The sequence below is a fragment of the Rattus norvegicus genome, chromosome 6 (assembly GCF_021556685.1).
Source record: "Rattus norvegicus strain SHRSP/BbbUtx chromosome 6, alternate assembly SHRSP_T2T, whole genome shotgun sequence".
In the NCBI taxonomy this organism is placed as follows: domain Eukaryota; kingdom Metazoa; phylum Chordata; class Mammalia; order Rodentia; family Muridae; genus Rattus; species Rattus norvegicus.
The window spans coordinates 73,500,279-73,526,820 of NC_141539.1; the positions used below are offsets into that span (position 1 = coordinate 73,500,279).

General features: G+C 39.1%; 1 long non-coding RNA gene across 3 annotated transcripts in view; it reads left to right on the forward strand.

Annotated features, from left to right (window-relative positions):
• The first annotated feature begins 255 nt into the window (after window positions 1-255).
• Window positions 256-26,542, forward strand: part of LOC148005229 (uncharacterized) — an 89,355-nt gene continuing 63,068 nt past the window's right edge. The window contains exons 1-2 of one of the 3 annotated variants that reach the window (XR_015623009.1): window positions 256-508; window positions 19,760-19,870. This is a non-coding gene — a long non-coding RNA (uncharacterized LOC148005229). The remainder of the gene's footprint in view (window positions 509-19,759; window positions 19,871-26,542) is intronic. The other 2 variants (XR_015623010.1, XR_015623011.1) reach the window with 2 other exon arrangements.

Here is a 26,542-nt window from a genome sequence, read left to right on the forward strand (position 1 = left end):
TGCTTTTCTGGTGTGTTTGGATATTCCATGTTTGTTTTGGTGGGAGAATTGGGCTCCGATGATGCCAAGTAGTCTTGGTTTCTGTTGCTTGGGTTCCTGCGCTTGCCTCTCGCCATCAGATTATCTCTAGTGTTACTTTGTTCTGCTATTTCTGACAGTGGCTAGACTGTCCTATAAGCCTGTGTGTCAGGAGTGCTGTAGACCTGTTTTCCTGTTTTCTTTCAGCCAGTTATGGGAACAGAATGTTCTGCTTTCGGGCGTGTAGTTTTTCCTCTCTACAGGTCTTCAGCTGTTCCTGTGGGCCTGTGTCTTGAGTTCACCAGGCAGGTTGCTTGCAGCAGAAAAGTTGGTCTTACCTGTGGTCCCGAGGCTCAAGTTCGCTCGCGGGGTGCTGCCCACGGGCTCTCTGCAGCGGCAGCAACCAGGAATACCTGTGCCGCCTCTTCCGGGAGCTTCAGTGCACCAGGGTTCCAGATGGCCTTTGGTGTTTTTCTCTGGCGTCCGAGATGTATGTACAGAGATCAGTCTCTTCTGGTTTCCCAGGCTTGTCTGCCTCTCTGAAGGTTTAGCTCTCCCTCCCACGGGATTTGGGTGCAGAGAACTGTTTATCTGGTCTGTTTCCTTCAGGGTCCGGGTGGTGTCTCTGGCAGGGGTCCTGCCGCTCCTGGGCCCTCCCCCACGGGAGCCCAGAGGCCTTATACGGTTTCCTCTTGGGCCAGGGATGTGGGCAGGGGTGAGCAGTGTTGGTGGTCTCTTCCGCTCTGCAGCCTCAGGAGTGCCCACCTGACCAGGCGGTTGGGTCTCTCTCTCACAGGGTCTCCTGAACCCATTTTTTAATAGGGTTATTTGTCTCCCTGCGGACTAACTTCTTCAGTTCTTTGTATATTTTGGATATAATGCCTCTATCTGTTCTAGGATTGGTAAAGATCTTTTCCCAATCTGTTGGTTGCCGTTTTGTCCTAACCACAGTGTCCTTTGCCTTATAGAAGCTTTGCAGTTTTATGAGATCCCATTTGTCGATTCTTGATCTTACAGCATAAGCCATTGGTGTTTTGTTCAAGAAATTTTTTCCAGTGCCCATGTGTTCGAGATGCTGCCCTAGTTTTTCTTCAATTAGTTTGAGTGTATCTGGTTTGATGTGGAGGTTCTTGATCCACTTGGACTTAAGCTTTGTACAGGGTGATAAGCATGGATAGACCTGCATTCTTCTACATGCTGACCTCCAGTTGAACCAGCACCATTTGCTGAAAATGCTATCTTTTTTCCATTTGATGGTTTTGGCTCCTTTGTCAAAAATCAAGTGCCCATAGGTGTGTGGGTTCATTTCTGGGACTTCAATTCTGTTCCATTGGTCTCTCTGTCTGATTCTGTACCAATACCATGCAGTTTTTATCACAATTGCTCAGTAATACTGCTTGAGTTCAGGGATAGTGATTCCCCTTGAAGTCCTTTTATTGTTGAGGATAGTTTTAGCTATCCAGAGTTTTTTGTTATTCAGGATGAAATTGCAAATTGTTCTGTCTAACTCTTTGAAGAAATGGATTGGTGTTTTCATGGGGATTGCATTGAATCTGTAGATCGCTTTTGGTAGAATGGTCATTTTTACTATATTAATCCTGCCAATCCATGAGCATGGGAGATCTTTCCATCTTCTGAGGTCTTCTTCAATTTCTTTCTTCAGAGTCTTGAAGTTCTTATTGTACAGATCTTTTACTTGTTTGGTTAAAGTCACACCGAGGTACTTTATATTATTTGGGTCTATTATGAAGGGTGTCGTTTCCCTAATTTCTTTCTCGGCTTGTTTCTCTTTTGTGTAGAGGAAGGCTGCTGATTTATTTGAGTTAATTTTATACCCAGCCACTTTGCTGAAGTTGTTTATCAGCTTTAGTAGTTCTCTGGTGGAACTTTTGGGATCACTTAAATATACTATCATATCATCTGCAAATAGTGATATTTTGACTTCTTCTTTTCCAATCTGTATCCCTTTTACCTCCCTTTGTTGTCCGATTGCTCTGGCTACAACTTCCAGAACTATATTGAATAAGTAGGGAGAGAGTGGGCAGCCTTGTCTAGTCCCTGATTTTTGTGGGATTGCTTCAAGTTTCTCTCCATTTAGTTTAATGTTAGCAACTGGTTTGCTGTATATGGCTTTTCCTATGTTTAGTTATGGCCTTGAATTCCTATTCCTTCCAGGACTTTTATCATGAAGGGGTAATGAATTTTGTCAAATGCTTTCGCAGCATCTAATGAAATGATCATGTGGTTTTGTTCTTTCAGTTTATTTATATAATGGATCACGCTGATGGTTTTCCGTATATTATCCCTGCATGCCTGGGATGAAGCCTACTTGATCATGGTGGATGATTGTTTTGATGTGCCCTTGGATTCTGTTTGCCAGAATTTTATTGAGTATTTTTGCGTCGATATTCATAAGGGAAATTGGTCTGAAGTTCTCTTTCTTTGTTGGGTCTTTGTGTGGTTTATGTATAAGAGTCATTGTGGCTTCATAGAAGGTATTCGGTAGTGCTCCATCTGTTTCAATTTTGTGGAATATTTTGGAAAATATTGGTACGTGGTCTTCAATGAAGGTCTGATAGAATTCTGCACTAAAGCCGTCTGGACCTGGACTCTTTTTGTTTGGGAGACCTTTAATGACTGCTTCTATTTCCTTAGGAGTTATGGGGTTGTTTAACTAGTTTATCTGTTCCTGATTTAACTTCGGTACGAGGTATCTGTCTAGGAAATTGTCCATTTCCTGCAGATTTTCAAGTTTTGTTGAATATAGGCTTTTATAGTAAGATCTCATGATTTTTTGAATTTCCTCTGAATCTGTAGTTATGTCTCCCTTTTCATTTCTGATTTTGTTAATTTGGACACACTCTCTGAGTCCTCTCGTTAGTCTGCCTAAGGGTTTATCTATCTTGTTGATTTTCTCAAAGAACAAACTTTTGGTTCTGTTGATTCTTTCTATGGTCCTTTTTGTTTCTACTTGGTTGATTTCAGCTCTAAGTTTGATTATTTCCTGCCTTCTACTCCTCCTGGGTGTATGTGCTTCTTTTTGTTCAAGAGCTTTTAGGTGTGCTGTCAAGCTGCTGACATATGCTCTTTCCTGTTTCTTTCTGCAGGCACTGAGAGCTATGAGTTTTCCTCTTAGCACAGCTTTCATTGTGTCTCATAAGTTTGGGTATGTTGTAACTTTATTTAATTTTTTTCTTTATTTCTTCCTTGACCAGGTTATCGTTGAGTAGAGCATTGTTCAACTTCCACGTATATGTGGGCATTCTTCCCTTATTGTTATTGAAGACCAGTTTTAGGGCGTGGTTGTCTGATAGCGCGAATGGGATTATTTCTATCTTTCTGTACCTGTTGAGGCCCGTTTTTTGACCAATTATATGGTCCATTTTGGAGAAAGTACCATGAGGCGCTGAGAAGAAGGTATATCCTTTTGCTTTAGGATAGAATGTTCTATAAATATCTGTTAAGTCCATTTGGCTCATGACTTCTCTTATTCTGTCTACGTCTCTGTTTAATTTTTGTTTCCATGATCTGTCCATTGATGAAAGTGGGGTGTTGAAATCTACCACTATTATTGTGTGAGGTGCAACGTGTGTTTTGAGCTTTAGTAAGGTTTCTTTTACATATGTAGGTGTCCTTGTATTTGGGGCATAGATATTTAGGATTGAGAGTTCATCTTGATGGATTTTTCCTTTGATGAATATGAAGTGTCCTTCCTTATCTTTTTTGATGAATTTTAGTTGAAAATTGATTTTATTTGATATTAGAATGGCTACTCCAGCTTGCTTCTTCTGACCATTTGATTGGAAAGTTGTTTTCCAGCCTTTCACTCTGAGGTAATGTCTGTCTTTGACTCTGAGGTGTGTTTCCTGTAGGCAGCAGAATGCAGGGTCCTCGTTGCGTATCCAGTTTGTTAATCTATGTCTTTTTATTGGGGGGTTGAGGCCATTGATGTTGAGAGATATTAAGGAATAGTGATTATTGCTTCCTGTTATATTCATATTTGGATATGAGGCTATGTTTGTGTGCTTTTCTTCTCTTTGTTTTATTGCCAAGACGATTATTTTTTTGCTTCTTCTAGGGTGGAGCTTCCCTCCTTATGTTGGGCTTTACCATTTATTATCCTTTGTAGTGCTGGATTTGTAGTAAGATATTGTGTAAATTTGGTTTTGTCGTGTAATATCTTGGTTTCTCCATCTATGTTAATTGAGAGTTTTGCAGGATACAGTAACCTGGGCTGACATTTGTGTTCTCTTAGAGTCTGTATGACATCTGTCCAGGATCTTCTGGCTTTCATAGTTTCTGGTGAGAAGTCTGGTGTGATTCTGATAGGTCTGCCTTTATATGTTACTTGACCTTTTTCCCTTACTGGTTTTAATATTCTTTCTTTAATTTGTGCGTTTGGTGTTTTGACAATTATGTGACGGGAGGAGTTTCTTTTCTGGTCCAATCTATTTGGAGTTCTGTAGGCTTCTTGTATGCTTATGGGTATCTCTTTCTTTAGGTTAGGGAAGTTTTCTTCTATGATTTTGTTGAAGATATTTACTGGTCCTTTGAGCTGGGAGTCTTCACTCTCTTCTATACCTATTATCCTTAGGTTTGATCTTCTCATTGAATCCTGGATTTCCTGTATGTTTTGGACCAGTAGCTTTTTCTGCTTTACATTATCTTTGACAGTTGAGTCAATGATTTCTATGGAATCTTCTGCTCCTGAGATTCTCTCTTCTATCTCTTGTATTCTGTTGGTGATGGTAGTATCTACGGTTCCTTGTCTCTTCTTTGGTTTTCTATATCAGGTTGTTTCCATGTGTTCTTTATTGATTGCTTCTATTTCCATTTTTAATTCCTTCAACTGTTTGATTCTGTTTTCCTGGAATTCTTTCAGGGATTTTTGTGATTCCTCTCTGCAGGCTTCTACTTGTTTATTTATGTTTTCCTGTGTTTCTCTAAGGGAGTTCTTCATGTCTTTCTTGAAGTCCTCCAGCATCATGATCAAATATGATTTTGAAACTAGATCTTGCTTTTCTGGTGTGTTTGGATATTCCATGTTTGTTTTGGTGGGAGAATTGGGCTCCGATGATGCCTTGTAGTCTTGGTTTCTGTTGCTTGGGTTCCTGTGCTTGCCTCTCGCCATCAGATTATCTCTAGTGTTACTTTGTTCTGCTATTTCTGACAGTGGCTAGACTGTCCTATAAGCCTGTGTGTCAGGAGTGCTGTAGACCTGTTTTCCTGTTTCCTTTCAGCCAGTTATGGGAACAGAGTGTTCTGCTTTCGGGCGTGTAGTTTTTCCTATCTACAGGTCTTCAGCTGTTCCTGTGGTCCTGTGTCCTGACTGAGTTCAGTTCACTAGGCATGTCGCTTGGTGTAGGAAGGTTTGTCTTACCTGTGGTCCAGAGGCTCAAGTTTGCTTGTGTGGTGTTGCTTATGAGCTCTCAGTGGCGGTAACAACCAGCAAGGTCTGCGCCGCCCTTTCCGGGAGCTTCTGTGCAGCAGGGTTCCAGATGGCATTTGGTGTTTTCCTCTGGAATCAGTAATGTGTGCAGAGTGCAGTCTCTTCTGGTTTTTTAGGCGTGTCTGCCTCTCTGAAGGTTTAGCTCTCCCTCCCATGGGATTTGGGTACAGAGAACTGTTTGTCTGGTCGGTTCCTTCAGGTTCTGGCGGTGTCTCAGACACAGTGGATTTGTTGCTGCTGTGCCCTTTTCCAAGGGAACCCAGAGGCTGTATACAGTTTCCTCTTGGGCCAAGGAAGTGGGCAGGGGTGGGCAGTGTTGGTGGTCTCTTCCGTTCTGCAGTCTCAGGAGTGCCCACCTGTCCAGGCGGTGAGGTCTCTCTCCCATGGGTTTTGGGAGCAGTGAACTGCTGCGGGCAGGGATCCGCGGGTTTGGGCCCATCCTCCCATTCTTAAATTCCTTCTATCCTTGTCTTTCACCATGGCTTTTGAGTCTTAATGTGAAGTGTGATATAGATTTTCCACAGCATTTATAGTCAGTCATTCAACACTTTGAACAGCAAGCTATTTCTGAACTAACTACCTGCTATATAAGAAACTTCTCTGGTCAAGGGTCACAGTAGAACAAATCAATGGATATGCACAGAGATATTTAGAAGGCAGTATGATAATTTAATCACTTAGAAACATTAATAGGTTCTTCCACATGACTTATGACTTTCATAGCTGTAGATTTGAACATGTTTGGAGAATCAGGCGTAAATTCTCTCCTGGGGAGCAGGATACGATTAAACCAAGAGAGAAGTTGATTACTCCTCCAAAGTCTTAGCACTACTGCATCTGTGGTCACATCTTTACTGGGAGACTGCTATTGTAGCATACATGCTCAATTCTGGGTAAAACCATCAATGTCTTTTTTTCTTCCAGCAGTCTACACATGTTCCAGCATTAGTATAGCTAGTCAGAAAACTCTTCCTGGTTAGTTCACAATGGATTTCTTTGTGTACTGAACAAAAGTGTGTGGCATTTTTATCAACAGTCTTACCATGTAGTTATGGAGGACAACCAAGAGCAATGGCAATAACCTATACTACTTGGGGCTTCTCTAGCCAAATAACAATTAACCATACCCTGCGCCTGGCACTGAGATTTTATTTAATAACTCACCCTTCGGCAGCAATACTGTTCACTAATGTTGAGTACTTCTGTTTAAACTCCTTTAAAACATATTTTCATTACAAACTAAGAGTATTCAAAAAGCCTTCTTCACAGCAACCTTAGTTTTTTAAACCATCCCATGCTTCACTTTTCCACACATACCTTCTCCTCATCCCTGTTTAAATCCTTAGCTCCATATGTTCATATGTTCTACCATTTTCTTTAATACTACATATGGTCTACTATTCTCTATTAATACACACACACACACACACAAACACACACACATACACACAACACACATACAAACACATACACACATACAACACACACGCACACACGCACACACGCACACACACACACACACGCACACACACACACACACACACACACACACACACACACAAATTGCAGGATAATAGTTTCTCCAGTAGTTCTTTCATGCAAACTTCATTTTTGGTTTAGCCCTAACCTGTCACCTAATTTCACCATCCCAGTCACTCCACTACCTGCTTAAACATGCCTGTTCACCTTACTTCCCTTCACTATTTTATTTCACCTATTTTCTACTATCTTTACTCCCTAAATTTATTCCCCTGCTAATGGCTTATAAAGCATAAAAAGCATATAAAGGAAGAATATTTTAATAGGAAGAGACTCATATGAGAAAGAACATGTAATTTTCTTTTAGGAACTTGTCATGATTTGTATATGCTCAGCAGAGGATGTAGCAATATTTGAAGGTATGACCCTGTTGGAGTAGATCTGTCCTTGTTGGAGTAGGTGTGTCACTATGGGTATGCACTTTAAGACCCTCATCATAGCCACCTGGAAGCCAGTATTCTGCTAGGAGCCTTCAGATAAAGATGTAGAACTCTCAACATCTCCTGCACCATGCCTGCCTAGATGCTGCCATGTTTCTGCCTTGATGATAATGGCCTGAACCTTGGAACCTGTGAGCCAGCCACAATTAAATGTTGTCCTTATAAGAGTTGCCTTGGTAATGGTATCTCTTCACAGCAGTAAAACCTTAACTAAGACAGACATGATGACTTGACTCAGTATAACTCTTTCCATTTCCAATCAGCTACCTATTTTGTTTTTATTTCATGGCCATACCTACTTGCTGTTCAATATCTGTTTTGTGTTTCAGTATCTACTTTATATTCTAAATTTGGAGAATTTTATTCTATAGCTTCACTTATAGTCTATGTGTTCTTTTGATTTTATCTTCTGTTTTCCACACCATTGATTCTCTGGTTTGGACTGCTGAATGTATGCCAGACAGCTTGACCATATCATTCATATTCTTTAGCTCCTTGTATCTCTATTAATATCATCTTCGCTATGTCTTCCATTCATAAAATTTATTCTTCTGCAGGGTGTTGTCTATTAATGATGCTTTCTGAGATAGTTTTTATTTAATTGACCAATTCTTTCATATTAAGTATGTCTGTTTGGTTAATTTTTAGTGGTTCAGTTACCTTGTTGGATTTTTCTTAGATATTGGATTATTCCTCAGATATTTGTGCTATCTCTGTGAATATTTAATTTCATTATAGAACAGTTGGTTAGTTGAGGACAATTTATTTTCTTTGCATGTATTTTTTTGTTGTTTTTTTAAAAAAAGATTTTGTTTTAGTTTTGAGTTCCTTTTTCCCTAATTCTATTGGAGTGTGAGTGTGTGTTTGCATGTGTGTGTGCGTGCACTCTAAGAGGAATGTTTCCATGAAGTTAAGATATCAGGACTGGTAAAACTTGGTATTAGTTGTCAATTGGAATCACTAAAGTGATCCTGTATTAACTATTTACCAACAGGACTGAGAGTAGAGCCACTCACTGAAACCAAGGAGATAAAACCCCTGTGATTCCTTAGATTCTATGAATTTGTTTCAGTCAGGATTCCAAACACCAACCCACTGCAGTCTACATACCAGCATGTCAGGATCACAGTATAAAGTGGCTCTGAGACCACAGAAATATTCGCTCTTGGGCTGTGGAGGTCAGACACTTTGTGCCACAGGAGGTGGGGTTGGAGTCTCAGTCCTGTTCATAAAGTAATCTTTGGTTCTACCAGGGTTTGATATACTTTTACAGAATACAAACTAATTTTCGTTACTTGACTTCTCCAATTTAGAAACCTGAGATTCATCTTAGGTCACTCCTTGAATTGTGTTTCACATAGCTCAAATCTGATGAACTTATACTGGATTGTTAAAATAAAATGTCAGAGGCTCCATGACATATAAATACTAGTCTTAATTCACAAATTTCTAGAGGTGAATAGTTCAAGACCAAATCACTGATATATTTGGTGTCTTGGAAATTTTACTTCCTGCCTCGTACACGGCACCATCTCAGTTTAAACTCATATAGATGGCGAGACAAGTGAATTCTCTTAGGACTACTGATCGTGTTTTACATATAACCATCCTTATAACCCAATTACTTCTAAAAGTCTCGGAAGTTATAAGTACCAGTTATAGAGCTTGGTATTTCAACATATGAGTTTTCAATGCCACATTGTGCTGAGACCATGGCATTGCCCCATATTAGCATTGTCAAGAAGGGCTATATAAAATTCCAAAGTATCCCTGGATTCTTTGACCAGCTGTTTTCCAGTGTGTAGCCCCAAATCTCATAACATTGTTGAGAAGGTCTCATCTAACTCTGATTACTGCACTCCCATTACAGTGATGCTGTGGCTCAGTGAACAGTGAGCATACTATGAGCAGGCTCTGGACACGAACTCAACTTTCTGCTGCCCCAGTGTGAATGACATGCTCTCCCCACTGCCTAACTTTCCCCTTACTTCAGACTTCAGTATTCCCTCATATCTCCCACACCATCAACTCTTGGAAAAGATATTCAAGGTCACTTGCACATTCTTCTGCTACTATATTGTCCTTTCAGGCTGCGAGCCCAAATATCAACCAGACTTCTAGAAGTTAGGCAAACATGAATAGGGATGAGTAAGAGTGATGACTTTTTCAGGAAAAAAATAAGAGTTTAACTGGAGATTGACAAAGAGGAAAATGTAGTAAGAAGCATTCAAGAAGAGTATCTGCCAGGCTAACATGTTATAAAATATGAGAAATCAAATATTTAGAGGCATGTCAAATATCTAGGGATAATGGTGGACTTAAAGAATAGGTGATAGAATGTGACCTCACTTCTTTAGGTTAGGCCTTTAGAGACATATGTGTGTGTGTGTGTGTGTGTGTGTGTGTGTGTGTGTGTGTGTGTGTGTATATATGTGTGTGTGTGTGTGTGTGTATGTGTATGTGTGTGTGTGTGTTCTTGAAATAAAGAATGTCAAGTTACATTCTTTTTTAAAAATTTTTTATTGGATTTTTTAAAATTTACATTTCAAATGTTATCCCTTTTCCTAGTTTTCCATTCATAAACTCCTATCCCAACCTGCCTCCCCCTTCTTCTATGAGGGTGTTCCCCACCCATCTACCTATCCCTTCCTGCCTCCCTGCCCTGACATTCCCCTACATTGGGGGTTTCCAGCCTTGGCAGGACCAATGGCTTCTCCTCCCCTTGGTGCCCAACAAGGCCATCCTCTGCTGCATATGAAGCTGAAGCCATGGGTCTGTCCAGGTGTACTCTTTGGATGGTAATTTAGTTCCTGGGAACTCTTGTTGGTTAGTATTGTTGTTCTTATGGGATTGCAAACCCCTTCAGCTTCTTCATTAGTTTCTCTAACTCCTCCATTGGTGACCCCATTCTAAATTCAGTGATGGGCTGCAAGCATTCGCCTCTGTATTTGTCTTGCTCTGGCAGAGCCTCTCAGGAGACAGCTATATCAGGCTCCTGTCAGCATGCACTTCTTGGCATCAGCAATAGTATCTGGGTTTGGTGGCTATATGTAATTTCCAGAGTTCTAAACATGGTTGAATTCCACTGTTTGGTGAGTGGGGTTTCTGAGTGTGTTCCTTACACACAGTGTTGGGTTTCATAGAGAAAATTTCCTTCCACTATTGACCATATCCACTGTTCCATTTCTCTCTATTAGTTCTCACTTCTTCCCACTGATTTCCCATCTAAATCCTATAGTATATACTGTTTTATATATCTATAAAGAATGCTAGGACCCACAACCAAGAGGGACTATGACATTTTTCTGTGTGAAAATTGTCATCAACCAAATGACATAATTTCATTTTCTTTGTGAGTGTATAAAACCTCCACTGTATGTATACAGCATTTCTTGTTCATTCATCTGCTGATGAACACCCAGAATAGTTCATAACTTGACTACTGTGAACAGCACCACGATCAACATTAAAGTGCTTGTGTTGTCTTCAGTGGCTTGTTGTCCTAAAGCCCTATGAGTGTTCACCTAGATGTGGTACAAATGTGGCAACTCTCCATTCAGTTGTTTTGTTGCTGCTGTTTTGTTTTGAAAACTCTCTGCATTCATTTACATAGCTGAATATTTCTCCCAAAGGTATGCATAGAGTTCTCTAACCTAACACCCTCTCTAGCATTTGTAGTTGCTTATTTTCTGTTTTCAACTTTTATTTTATTTTTTTAATTGAATATATTTTATTTACATTTCAAATGTTATCCCCTTTCCTGCACTCAATCATCCAAGCCTCCCTGCCTCCCCACCCTGACATTCACCCACACTGGGAGGTCTAGCCTTGGCAGGACCAAGGGCTTCCCCTCCCATTGATACCCTTTAAGTTGGGAGTCTTCGCTCTCCTCTATACCTATTGTCCTTAGGTTTGATCTCCTCATTGTGTCCTGAATTTCCTGAATATTTTGAGTTAGGAGTTTTTTGCGTTTTACATTATCTTTGATGGTTGTATTCATGTTTTCTATGGTATCTTCTGCCCCTAAGATTCTCTTTTATTTCTTGTATTCTGTTGGCGATGCTTGCGTCTATGACTCCTGATTTCATTCCTAGTTTTTCTATCTCCAGGGTTGTTTCCCTTTGTACTTTCTTTATTGTTTCTATTCCCATCTTTAGATCCCTGATGGATTTGTTCAATTTTGTCACCTGTTTGGTTGTGTTTTCCTGTAATTCTTTAAGGGATTTTTTATGTTTCCTCTTTCAAGGCTTCTACTTGTTTACCTGTGCTGTCTGTCCTGTATTTCTTTAAAGGAGTTATTTATGTCCTTCTTAAAGTCCTCAATCATCATCATGAGATGTGATTTTAAATCCGAATCTTGTTTTTTCGGTGTGTTTGTTTATGTACTATTTGCTTTAGTGGGAGAACTAGGCTCTGATGGTGCCAAAGAGTCTTGGTTTCTGTTGCTTAGTTTCTTGTACTTGCCTCTTGCCATCTGGTTGTCTCTGGTGTTAGCTGGTCTTGTTGTCTCTGTCACTGACAGTGGCTTCACCCTCCTGTAGGCCTGTATGTCAGAACTCCTGTAAACTGGCTTTCTCCCAGAGGGATCTGGGTACAGAGAGCTGTGTCACAGGGCCAGCTCCGGGAACAGGTGGCAACCAGAAGTATCCTGTCTCAGACTGCCCCTGTGTTCCTGTGTCCTGAGGGTTATAGGTGGTTCCCTCAGAGCAGAAGTGATAGTCTTACTTCTGCTCAGGTGTTTTAGCACCCCTGGGAACTGACTTTCAGCTCTGAGTGCAGGGAGAGACAGGAAGCATCAAGTTGCATTCTTACCTGATTGATTCATCTTCTACTTCCCTCCACAAATAAGTAAACCTTTTAAATTGTACCTAAATATCTCTGTCTTAGTTAGAGTTTTATTGCTGTGAACAGACATCACGATCAATGCAAGTTTTATAAAGGACAGGGTTTAATTGGGCTGGCTTACAGGTTTAGAGGTTCAGTCCATTATCATCAAGGCAGGAGCATGGCAGCATCCAGGGAGGCATGTGCAGGAGGAGCTGAGTTCTACATCTTCACCTGAAGGAAGCCAAGAACAGACTGAGCATCTTCAAGCAGCTAGGAGGAGGGTCTCCAAGTCTATCCCCACAGTGACACAATTCTTCCAATAAGGCCATACCTTCTAATAGTGCTACTCCCTGGGCCAATCATACGCAAACCATCACAATCTCTAACTTCTATAATCTAATTTAGAAGTTGGCACATTAGAAGATATAGATGTTGTCCTCCCAGTTGTTTTAAATATACATTAGAAACTACAAAATATATATAAATCAGAAACTCTGTGACACTCTGCTATAATGCTATAATGAACACAGAATTCTGGTGAATCTATATAGAATCTACAGCATCTCCTCGTGGGAAAAGACAACACCTTCCTGATATTTTTCTTCTACTTTTCTTCTAGAAGATCCTGAAGTCTAATCATTTATAGTAGTTATTCCTATGAACCTCAAAATGAGACAATACCTTGAAATGCAATATTGGAGCCAATACTTTATCTCTAAGTGTCAGTTTACAGCCCTTATTGGATGGCTGGAAACATCATTTTTCTAATGTCCAGCAAAAATCTTCATCCATAACTGAAATATTCAATGAACTATGAAGTCCCACCTGTTGCTTCAGATCTTTCAATAACTACAGACTATTACTATTGTGAAATCCTAAGTTATTCACAGTTCAAAAAGCTTGCCATGTTTCAACAACTTCTCAAAGGCTCAGAGCACCTTTCTCTTTGTGAGTCAAGGTCCACACACCTCAAAGTTCACATCAGTCTATCACAGTATCTGTGTTTCCCAAGAATGCTAAGTGCCTCACTTTCAGATACATGTAGTTATCATTGGCTTACTTTATAACACATTCTCTCTGTTCTTTAAAACTCGTAAAGTTTCTGAATATTCATTAAAGTCCATGATAATTCTGCATAGAGTAGTAACCAACACACATGGCATTTAAGTCTCAGCTTCTTTAACTCTTCACAGTGTGGCAATAAAATAAGAATTTAAGTTTTGCTATTTTATGTTGTTCTATCCTATTTTCCCGAAACTCAGTGAATTATCTTTCATATAGTAGAAACTCATTAGTTGCGTTAGAAGTTGAGGGAATCGATGTGTCCATATACTTTGTATTGCTTTTAGCATTTCTTGTTTGATTCCCAGTATTTTGTTCAGTGTGGTGGTAGGAATATAGCACTATGGTTCATTTAAGTGAAGTGCTAGGAATTTTCAGCCATGAGTATTAATTTCCTTGGTTATAAAGAGAAGAGAAAATGGCATTAAAATATACAATTTATATTTTCTAACATGAATCCTTAGACTGGGTTTTCAAAAGAAAGCAGACCCTGTGGCAAGGTTTTGTATGTAAACCACAAAAGCCTGAAGTAAAGAAGTGGAAAAGAAAACAGAGCAAAGAGTAATGCAGGGCTGAGTAGTTAGAGGAGGTTCCTTCCATAGTGAGTATAGTATGATTCGAGTCACTCTGAATGTCTGTAGCAAACATTGCTCAAGATTTTCCCAGAATGAAGAAGAGATCTGACAAACTTACTTCTACAGGGTTTAGATGTGGTGTGTTTTGATGAATTGGTTCATAACTGCTGGTGCTAATTTGGTAACTTCCAGAAATCATGGGACTACCTGGCTTGTGAGACCATGCCACTGTGATGGTTCTTTGGAGGAGGATAGTATTATCCACAGTAGCTTTTGGTTGCTGTTTATTTCTTGTTTGCCATGATGTAAAGAGCTTCTGCAACTTAACCCTGTACAACAGGAAACTGCCTCATTCAGGCACGGAAATGTGGAGCCAGCTGTCTAGGGCCCAAAGCCTTCTGAAACTATGAGTAAGGTAAATCCTCTTTGAGATTATTTCTATCACTTATGTGATAATAGCAGTTAGAAGGCTAACCAATACATGTGTATGCCATTTTTCTACCCTTATAAGTTGATGGTTCTTGCTCCTGAGAACAATCTGTTACTAAAGAGTAGAAGAAGATAGTCTTTGTGGGGATTTTTAAACTTGATCAAGTTGCTAGTGTTAGGTTTTGATTATTTATCTGATTTTTCAGTAATGGTAACTGAAGATCTTCTTTATGTGAATAATGCATATACTACCTAAAACTGGTATAATGCTTTTGTACAGAACATTTGTAATCTGTAGTTAAAAATTACATAGGAGATTTGATCTACATAAGTCACTCTGAAAGATATTTTTCTTCAGTAAGAATTGTAAATAATTAGCAATACTGTCTTATTTTACAAATGCATAATTTCTAAATCCCAGAAATTTAAAAAAATGAAAATATTTTTAATAAAAAGTTTACAAGGAAGCACTGTCAGTAAATAAAGTATAATTACTTGTTGGGAAACCCTGCTCCTTGAGGTTCAAGGGTCAACAATGTCTGTAAAACTGCTGTGAGTTCTGTAAAAAATGGAGGTGACTCCCTTTCTCCAGCAGTGTTTCCCCTTCTTTGACCTTGTTTGGGAAGCCCCACCCCCAATTTTCTACCTGAGGAAGGTCATATAGTTCTTGATAATCCTACAAGTTCAACTTACTCTTTACTGACAACAACCTGCCCAGCAAGTACTTGGAATTCTATAATGTCTCTCCATATAAATGAGCGTCCACTACACTCCAGCCAATGAATTACATTTACAAGGAGAATTCCTTTCTACTCTGCAATTCATCTATAGTGCTTGGTCACCGCAATAAAGTGTATGAGCACCAGCTGTTCACTGAAGATCTTCAGAGAAAGCCTTCCTCTGAAGGAGCTGTAACTCTTAATATCCCAAGCAAGGCATTCCCTTGGGGAAGCTTTGTTTCCCAAACTCCCCAGGTCCCACCTTCCACACTTGCTCCCACAGGACTGTCATCCTGCAGACTCTACCCTTCTAGACTCCTAGTCATCCTTCCAGACTGGTATGCAGCAGGGCCTGGATACCCAGAGAGAGGAAATGGAGTATACAGAACCACAGGTGGTCCCCAACATACATACCGAAATACAATTTACAGTGAATACAAATTTTTAACTTAAAGTTAAAAATCTCCCTACAAATGCAGGAATTATCTATATTTTACAATGAGCATTTTATAGCAGGTTTAATTTTTTATGACACTATCTTGTAATAATGTACAACCTAAAATATTCTGAGTTATATTAAAGTAGAAAAGACCATTAAGTGTTAATGTTATAATGTTGGTATGTAGATATAAGCAATTTAATATTACTTAGTTCAATAATGCTATATCAGAAGCTTGATACAAAGGGAGCAGCCAACAAATGAAATGAAAAAGAAAGATATTCACTGTATAGCTATTATGTAAATACTCTGCTCTCCCTGACCCTTCAGGATAGGATACCAACACCGACCCAAAGTATGATTATATCAGTGCCCAGCTTGAGAATGTTAATGAGTTTAATGGGATTAATTGCAGAGCATGGATAGGAGGTTACTTACAGGAGAATACTTGAATCATGAGCAATGACATCACAGAAAAGTCTCACCCCAGTATGAATAACAACTTTCCTGTAGTTGTAAAGATAGAGATTGCCCTTTCAACCAATATTTCACCGTCTTTACATTCTAGCATCTGAAATTATAAGGTGATATACAGTTAACTCAGAATAATATAAATAGCTAGGATGTTTAGAAGGAAGTGACTGAAATCTCAGACTTCCATTCAATGTCATTCCTCACTCTTTTATTCTGTTAGAGAATATTAAGAGGTTCTTGATCTCAAGGACTTTTGAAAGTTGTGACAGCTGCTATATTGAAGACAGTGAATGTTACAGCCAGAGGGTAGCTCTTTAAAATAATAGCTCATGATACATGTAGGGATTTGTTATGCTTTGTGGTCTCTGGGTCCTACTGAGCCAGCTTCCTCAAGAGTGGTATTTTCATTAGGGATGGATGTAAGCCATTAGTGAGCATTGGTCACTCTCTGATGCTCAGGTCCTTTATTGTGTCAAAACTCTTGCATGAGAGAGAGAACAAACAGGCCAGTAGCAATAATATCAGGTGACTATTTGGATGATGCTACATCAAATACTATTTCTAGAGTCTGAAAGAATCTTTATATTCATAAAAGGTGTGGGAGGATAAATATGATAAAAGAGTGTTGCATGAGATTCTCAAAGAATGAATAAAATTCACATGTGTATAATTTTTAAAATTCTTTCTTATATTCATCCTTAGTTCACTACATACTTGTCTCATTAGATAACTTAAGTATATTCTTACAAAGAAAAGAATTTTAAAGCCTTTTTGAAATTTTCACTAAGGTAAAGTGACCTTTTCTCCTGAAAAAACTCTTTAGTTGAAGGTATTATGTTGCTAAGTGATGGGCAGATTAGCCCTCCTGGTATTATGCACTGGGTTACTGCCACTGCTCTTAAAACCATAACATTTATCTTCAGCCACACGGTTTAAGTGTTAATATATAATGTTGGTATGAAACATGTATGCATGGACCTTCAGGGATTTTACCACAGAGTGCACAGCTCTCTATCTTCACATTTGCTTTTGCATTTCCTTTCATATTCATCTGGAACAGAAATTTTTATTATCATCTAGTATTCTCTTCTACATACTTTTAAAGTTTATTCAAGTGTTCTTCCCCTGTACTGTTTCACTTCCAAGGATAAATCTTTTTTTTCTTTACTTCCCATTCCTTTTGGTATCCACTGGAACACTGATCCTTTCTAAAATTTAAACTTGCTAAATGGTTTCCATCTTTCATTGTCCAGCTGTTTTGTTTCTGTTTTTTGTTTGTTTGTTTGTTTGTTTGTTTCATTAATATTCTGAATGCTCTGGTGTAGCCTTCTTGTGAAAAAAGAGGTTTGTACTGTTCATACTTTTGGCAATTCAATGACATGGAGAAGAGCTCAGATCAAATGAGAATCCCATGTTTAACAGCAGAGCACAATGCCAAGAGAAGTTGTTAGAGCCTGGGGTCACATTTCCATATAGGTAGCAGAGGGAACTGGAGAGAGGTTCCATTTGCTCCTTAATAACAAGTTCCTAAATAGAATTAAACATTTGTAAAATTGACCTTCTAGAGTATATAGTCGATGACCTTCCACCAGACCTTACCTCTTAAAGATTCACACTGCCCTGCCTTATGGCCTCTATCTGCACTCCAGAGTTAACCCCATGACAAAGCTCTCTGGAAACAAATCCTGCCCAGAGAGAGCTGTACAGCCAGGAGTGCTATACTTCTAAGTTCACCAGGGAGACTACATGTTTGCTCCAATAACTGACCAAAGAGTAACCTGCCAGAAGACCACAGGATTCAGGCACAGTGTGGCAACTGGGAACAAGATCATCGCTGTCACCATCTGTGCACCAGAGTTAACACTGTGGCACAGCTTTCAGCACCCAGATCTTGCCCAGAGAGAGGTGGTCTCACAGGAATGCTGTCCCTTCTAGGTTCATATGTTCACAGACTTATAGGAAGGACAGGCTCTAGATGGAGACAGCAAGACCAGTTAACACCTGAGATAACCAAATGGCAAGAGAGAAGCACAAGAACCTAAGCAAGAGAAACCAAGACTAATTGGCAGTATCAGAACCTAATTCTCCCACTACATCAAGTTCTGGATACCACAACACACCAGAAAAGCAAGACTCTGATCTAAAATCACATCTCATGATGATGATAGATGACTTTAAGAAAAACATAAATAACTTCCTTAAAGAAATACAGGAGAACACATATAAACATGTAGAAGGCCTTAAAGAAGAAACACAAAAATCCCTTAAATTGTTACAGGAAAACAGAATCAAACTAAACAAAACCATCCTGGATCTAAAAATGGAAATAGAAATAATAAAGAAAGCACAAAGAGAGACAACACTGGATATAGAAAATCTAGTAGAGAGATCAGGAGTGATAGACGCAAGCATCAGCAACAGAACACAAGAGATAGAAGAGAGAATCTCAGGTAGAGAAGATACCATAGAAAACATTGAAACAACAGTCAAAGAAAATGCAAAATGCAAAAAGCTCCTAACATAAAACATCCAGAAAATTTAGGAAACGCTGAGAAGACCAAACCAAAGGATAATAGGTATAGAAGAGAACAAAGATTCCCAATTTAAAGGGTCAGTATTATCTTCAACAAAATTATACAAGAAAACTTTTCTAACTTAAGAAAGAGTTGCCTATGAACATAGAAGAACACTACAGAACTCCAAATACACTGGATCAGAAAAGAAACTCCTTCCTTCACATTATAATCAAAACACCAAATGCACAAAACAGAGAAAGAATAATAAAAGCAGTAAGGGGAAAAGGTCAAGTAACATATAAAGGCAGAACTATGAGAATTACACCAGAATTCTCATCAGAAACTCTAAAAGCCAGAAGATCCTGGGCAGATGCCATATGGACCCTAAGTGAAACCAAATGCCAGCCCAGGTTACTGTACCTAGCAAAACTCTCAAGTAACATATATGGAGAAACCAAGGTATTACATGACAAAACCAAATTTACGCAATATCTTCATGCAAATCCAGCACTACAAAGGATAATAAATGGAAAACTCTAACACAAGAAGAGAAACTATACCCTAAAATTGCTTGAGTGACTGTCATGAATCACAATTAATACAATTTCAAATTTTAAAATAATCTGAAATGTTGTGTCCCCTTTAATATATCTATCGGTAGTTTGGTCATATATTTAGCATGTTTTCTTCTGACATGGTCATAAAGATCTACCTATTCAGCTTAAAAAAAGAAAGAAAGAAAGAAAGAAAGAAGGAGAGAAAGAAAGAAAGAGAGAAAGAAAGAAAGAAAGAGAGAAAGAAAGAAAGAAATCTACTTTCAACTAACCCCAAAGAAGATAGCCATACAAAAGTAATTGAATACAAAATAATCTCTTGTATTCTGTTGGTGATACTTCTATCTATGTCTCCTTGTCCCTTCCTTTGATTTTCTATATCCAGGGTTGCCCCCTTGTAGGATGATGTCACAGGTGAAGAAGGTACAGGATAGAAGGAGGCCTGTCATTGGAGGAGAAGGAAGGATGGGCGGGAGAGAAGTTTGAAGGAGGAGGCGGAGACTAGGAGAAAAAGGAAGAGACAGGACAGAGAGGAGAAAGAGAGGGTGAGAAGCCATGGCAGGTGATGTTAAGATTCTGCTCTGTGTATTTGCAGGTTGTTATCAATGTTCCTAAGGGATGGATGGTATCGGGCTTTGTATGTTTAAGTGGGCAATTACATATTATCAATTGGATCTAAGATTATTGTGTTGTGTGTTCTTTTATGTGACGGTTTGAGTGTAGGAAAGTGTGCGGCGGCAGGAGACTCTGGGCTGCCGGAGGACTTGGGATGTGTTTCCGCCAAGATATCTAGCAGACATCTTGGGACACCGTGGTGCAGACTTAGCAGGTAAAAGACACCAATACTTTTTTATTTTTTATATTTTTACAACACCCCCTTTGTGCTTTCTTTATTGTTTCTATTTCCATTTTCAATTCCTTCATCTGTTTCATTGTGTTTTCCTGTAATTCTTTCAGAGATTTTTATGTTTCCTCTCTAAGGGCTTCTACTTGTTTACTTGTGTTTTCCTGTATTTCTCTAAGGGAGTTCTTTATGTCTTTCTTAAAGTCCTCCATCATCATGGTCAAATGTGATTTTAAATCTAGATCTTGTTTTTCTGGTGTGTTTGGATACTCAGTGTTTGCTTTGGTGGGAGAATTGGGCTCCGATGATGCCATGTAGTCTTGTTTTCTGTTGCTTGGGTTCAGGTTATCTCTGGTGTTACCTTGTTCTGCTATTTCTGACAGTGGCTAGACCTTCCTATAGGCCTGTGTGTCAGGAGTGCTGTAGACCTTTTTTCTGTGCTTTCAGGCGTGAAGTCATTCCTGTCTACTGGTCTTCAGCTGTTCCTGTAGGCGTGTGTCCTGAGTCTACCAGGCAGGTCACTTGGAGCAGAAAAGTTGGTGTCACCTCTGGTCTCAGACCTTAAGTCGCTCCTCCAGGCTAGGTTTCAGCTCTCTGTGAGGGCAGCAACCAGAAGAGCCTGTCCCTCCTTCTCCTGGGTCCCTGTGCACAGGGGGGCCAGATGGCACTAGGAGTTTTCCTCTAGAGTCAGAACTGTGGGCACAGAGTGGTCTCCTCTGGTTTTCCGGGCATGTCTGCCCCTATAAAAGTCTAGCTCTCCCTCCCATGGGATTTGGGTGCAGGGAGCTGTTTGACAAGGTCGGTTCAGATCTGGGCACAGTCTGGACCACCGGACTCCTGTATCTTTACTGCCCCTATCTTCCTGTTCCCAAAGGCCCTATACAGTTTCCTCTTGGGCAGGGATGTGGGGCAAGGTGGGCAGAAGTTGCAGTCTCTCCTGCCCTGTAGTCTCAGGATTGCCCACATGTCTGGGCAATGAGTTCTCTCTTCCAAGGAGTTTGGGAGCCAGGAGCTGTGGGCCAGGATCAGTGAGGTTCGCGCACCAGCTAGAAACCTTTCCTAATATTTCTTAATGTTAATGGACTTAATTCCCAAATAAACAGAAATAGAATAACAGGTGGGATACTTAAACAGGACAAAACATTATGGTACATACAGAACGTGCACCTCAGTGACAAACACAGACACTACCTCAGAATAAAACGCTGGAAAAAAAATTACCAAGCAAATGGTTACTAGAAACAAGCTGGAATAGCCATTCTAATATTGAATAAAATCGACTTTCAACCAAAAGTTATCAAAAAGGCAGGACACTTCATACTCACTAAAGAAAAAAATGTACTAGGATGAATTCTCAATTCTGAACATCTATGCTCCAAATGCAAGGGCACCTACATGTATAAAAGAAACTTTACTAAATCTCAAAGCACTCATTGCAACTTACATAATAATAGTGGGAGACTTCAACACCCCACTCTCAGCAATGGACAGATTATGGAAACAGAAACTAAACAGAGACAAAATGAACCTAACAGAAGTTATGAACCAAATGAATTTAACAGATATCTGTAAAATATTTTATGCTAAAACAAAAAAATTCTTTCCAGCACCTCATGATACCTTCTCCAAAATTGACCTTATGACCAGTCACAAAACAGGCTTCAACAGGTACCAGAGGATTGAAATAATCTCATGCATCCATCAGATCCTCATAAACTAAGGCTGGTGTTCCATAACAACAACAAAAAAAAACCCCATAAAGTTCACATACATATGGAAGCTGAATAATGATCTACTAAATGATAACTTGGTCAAGGAAGACATAAAGAAAGAAATTAAACTTTTAGAATTTAATGAAAATGAAGGCACAACATACCCAAACTTATGGGATACAATGAAAGCAGTGCTAAGAGGAAAATGCATAGCCCTGAGTACCTCAAAAAAGAATCTGGAGAAAGCATACCCTGATTGACAGAACACCTGACAGCTCTAGAAAAATAAGGAACAATTACACCAAAGAGCAGTAGATGGCAGGGAATAATCAAACACAGCTGAAATCAACCAAGTAGAAACAAAAAGAACTCTACAAAGAATCAACAAAACCAGGATCTGGTTCTTTGAGAAAATCAACAACATAGATAAACCCTTAGCCATATTAACCAGAGGGCACAAAGAGCATATCTAAATTAACAAAATCAGAAATGAAAAGGGAGACATAACAACAGATACTGAGGAAATTCAAAAAATCATCAGATCCTACTACAAAAATCTATATTCAACACAATTGGAAAATCTGGAGGAAATAGAGAATTTTTTAGACAAATACCAGGTACCAAAGTTAAATCAGGATCAAATAAACCATCTAAACATCTAAAGATTCCAATAAACCTTAAAGAAATAAAAGTAGTCATTAAAAGATTCCCAACCAAAGGGGGAAAATAAGCCCAGTAACTGAAGGGTTTAATGTAGAATTCTATCAGACCTTCAAAGAAGACTTGATACCAATACTCTCCAAACTATTGCACAAAATAGAAACAGAAGGAATACTACCCAATTTGCTCTTTGAAACCACAATTATGATTATACCTAAACCACACAAAGTCCCAACAAGAAAGAGAACATCAGAGCAACTTCACATATGAATATTGATGTAAAAATACTCAATAAAATTCTCATAAACCACAACAAAAATCCACACATGATATGCACTCAGTGATAAGAGGATACTATCCCAAAAACTCAAATTACCCAAGATACAATCCACAGACCACATGAAGCTCAAGAAGAAGGAAGACCAAAGTGGTAATGCTTCAGTCCTTCTTAGAAGGTGGAATAAAAATATTCACAGGAGAAGATATGGAGACAAAGTTTGGAGCAAAAACTGAAGGAATAACAATTCAGAACCTGCTCCACATGGGGATCCAGCCCATAGTCGAAAAACCAAAATAATATTGATGAAGCCAAGACGTGCATGCTGACAGGAGCCTGACATAGCTGTCTCCTGAGAGACTCTACCAGCACATGACAAATAGAGAAGTGAATACAAGCAGCAAGCCATTGACCTGAGAATAGGGTCCCCATTGGAGAAGTTAGATAAATGTTTGAAGGAGCTTAACGGACTTGCAACCCCAGAAGGATGATAATACCAACCAACCAGAGCTCCCAGGGACTAAACCACTACCCAAAGTGTAAACATGGACAGATCCATGACTCCAGATGCATATGTAGCAGAGTTTGGCCTTTTTGGGCATCAATGGAAAGAGAAGCCCTTGGTCCTGCCAAGGCTAGACCCGCCCAGTGTAGGGGAATGTCAGCACAGGAAGAGGGGGTTGTTGTGGAAGGGGAACTCCCTCATAGAAGAAAGGGGTAGGTGATGGAATAGGGGGCTTATAGACAGGAAACATGAAAGGGAATAACATTTGAAATGTAAATAAAAAATACTGTGTGTGTGTGTGTGTGTGTGTGTGTGTGTGTATTTCTCACAAAGAACATATCTGTTACATTAAAAATTAAAAATTAGAAAGGAATGTTTTCCATCAGTTCCCGCTAGCTGGATCTGCTCACTCTGGCTCTCTGGCTGCTACTCTACCGTAAGATCTGCAAACTGCCCTCTTTGTGAGGTCTCCTAGGTGGTAGTTACCACGCCTGGCATACACACACACACACTCCAAGTGGGCAGCAGAACCAAATCTGCATGCTCCTACTGCTTCTCAGCCTTTCTTTCACATACTCTATTTAGCCCAGTAAATCAAAGTTCCAGAAACTTGTAATTTAGCAATTGGATTTGCATGTTAAATTCTCAATCCACAATACATCCACAGAATTAATTCACTGCCAAATAATAAGGATAGAAACTACCCACCTAGACATAGTAAAATTGACCTAGGTCACCTAATCAATTTTAGGCCACCTGGAATCATCATCCTTTGTCGTCTCCATCTTGATTCCTCTTGCTCCTCCTCCTCCTTCCTAGACTTTTCCACGCCTACCCTTCCTTCTCATCCAATGATAGGCTAGACCCACCTTGCTACATAATGACGCCAATGTGTTAGACAAAGGGTCCACTAAAATTGAAGTTTTTCAGCCTTAAAAACCTTTATTTTATAATGGAAAAGGGGGGCCCAGCACCATGTTGAGTCATGGAATGGCCCAAGCACAAGAAAGTTAAACAAAGAAATGGTATTAAGATATAATGCTCTAATAAGTCTTACAGGATACTCATATTCTTTCTAATGTGGGCTTTATCTGAATTTGGGGTTAAAATCCTGGTTTGACAAGTTGCCTGCCTCTTAATGACAGGTATTAATAGAAATATGATTAAATTTGTTTTTATAGTTAGAAGGAGAGAGTATAAAATTTATCCAAATCACACGGAGATTTTCACCTGCAGTTCAGAACTTAGAGATAATTAATCACTGACTCAAAGCAGAGAGTGGTGATATAGTCTGACACTCCAGATAGAGAGTTTAACAGATGTGTTTTAGGCTAAAATCTTAGTTTGACAAGTTGCTTATTTATTAGCATTGGTATTAATAAATAGGTGATCAAATTGCTTTATGAGCTACCCTACTAATGTCATATGGCTTGATGATTCTGGCTAGCAAGGGTTTGTGGTTATTTTTGATATTTACCACAACAGGAAGCTCATGGTCTTTTAATGTGGGATCCATTGGAATTTTGGATTAATTTCCTGGCGTGACAGATTAGAAAAACCAAAACAGGCTTATACATTATTGTTTAGCTTACTCTTCTTTTTAAAATTGTTTTAATTTTCATAATGGGTGTGATTTTGAGTCTTGTTATATTATTCCTCTGGGAGACAGTACAAAATACAAGTTTTTCTGGTTACAGGATAAAGAACATGGTATGTTGGGAGAAAAGTTTTGCCTTTGTTTTTTTTAAAAAAAAAGATGATTAGATTCTGGAGGCCTTCCAGAGTCATACAGATTAGACTTAATAAAGGGAGACTGCCTGAAGAAGTAGGTTCAAGGTAATAAAACAAAAAACAAAAATGAACACAATTTCATTCTAACCAGTCCGTATATCTTTCATAGACTGAGTCAATCCATAAATATATCTTAAAGATACTAATATTTTGTTTGAGATTTATATTTATTACAGAATACAGTTTGCTGAGTTTCTTCATCAGACCTGCTTGAACTCCTGATCCTCAGGATCCAGTCCAAGACAGACATCAGAGACTACAAAATTGTCGGTGTGGCCAGCTTTCTCAACCCCGCCCCTTCTAGATATCTAAACACCCATGTACAGCTTGAAGAAGCCATTGAAGAGTCTTTGCCCCAATTCCCTGGACTTTGGGGAGCTAAGGTGGTTATTATAAGGTTGTTTTTATGAGGAATTTAGAAATGGTCGTAATTTAACAGGAAGGAATTAGTTAGAATTGATATCTGCAGCCATAATCTCATTTGGTAACTAAGCTAAAGTCATATCTTTACATTGATATAAAACTTTTTGTTACAAAAAATTTAAAAGTACAAAGGTTTGGACCCAGTCCTTTTGATGCCATTAAAAACTTCTGAGTTAATTAAGCATAGAAATTAGGGGCCAAATAATAAACAGATGGCTCCTGGTTCACTATTAGGTTACTTTTAAAGCATTCTCATCAGAAATAGCTGAGAATAGTTAATGGATAAAAGTCCAGACTACCTTATATAGATAGGTGGTTTTAAAAAAATGTCAGAAATCCACAAAATATGACATTTAAAGTTATTATCTTTTTTGAGACATGTATGCTTCTAACAGTTCCCTCTCGGTGAATTTAACAAATAAATTGAACATCTCTACCTCCAGGTGAGGCAAGGCAGTCACTGGGCAGAAACTGCCTGTTTCACATACAGACTAATACTGTCTGAAAAGGGACACATTATACAAGATAGTCAACTGATAATCTTTGCCGAGTCACAATTATCAGCCTGTCCAGACTTCTACATTTCAAGGAACTGTCAGTTGATCCTGGGCCAGAAGGTTGAAGACTTGCTCTCACATGTTGCTAAGATAGGACTGTACTAGTGGAGATTTGTCTCTACAACCTGTCTCAGTTCTGGAAGCCATGTTAGACTTCCTATGTTTATAGATATTAGATCATTCTCAGATTTCTGATGGAGTTGAAGACTAATTTAGTCTCAAAGTCTACCCAAGCTAATTAACTTTGAGAAAACATAGTTTTCTAGATGATTTTCTAATGGTAATAGTTGTACAAGCTTATATTTGATGAAAAGGGATATATTTCTTTATTTACATTTCAAATGTTATTCCCTTTCCCAGTTTCCTGTCCATAAGCCTCCTATACCATCTCCCTTCCCTGTAAGGGTGTCCCCCCACATCCACCTCCCCTACTACCCCCCGACTTTTCCCTGCACTGGGGGTCCAACCTTGGCAAGACTAAGGTCTTCCCCTTCCCAAAAAGTTTTTTTTAATTAAACAGAAAAGGTGATGTGTAGGATGATGTTGTTATGTAGCAAGGCAGGTCCAACCTATCATTGGATGAGAAGGAATGGTAGGTGGGGAAAAGTCTAGGAAGGAGGTGGAGGAACAAGAGGAATCAAGATGGAGACAACAGAGGATGATGACTCGGATCCAGGTGACTATGTCAATTTTATTATTTCTCAGTGGGTGGTTTCTATCCCTATTAATTGG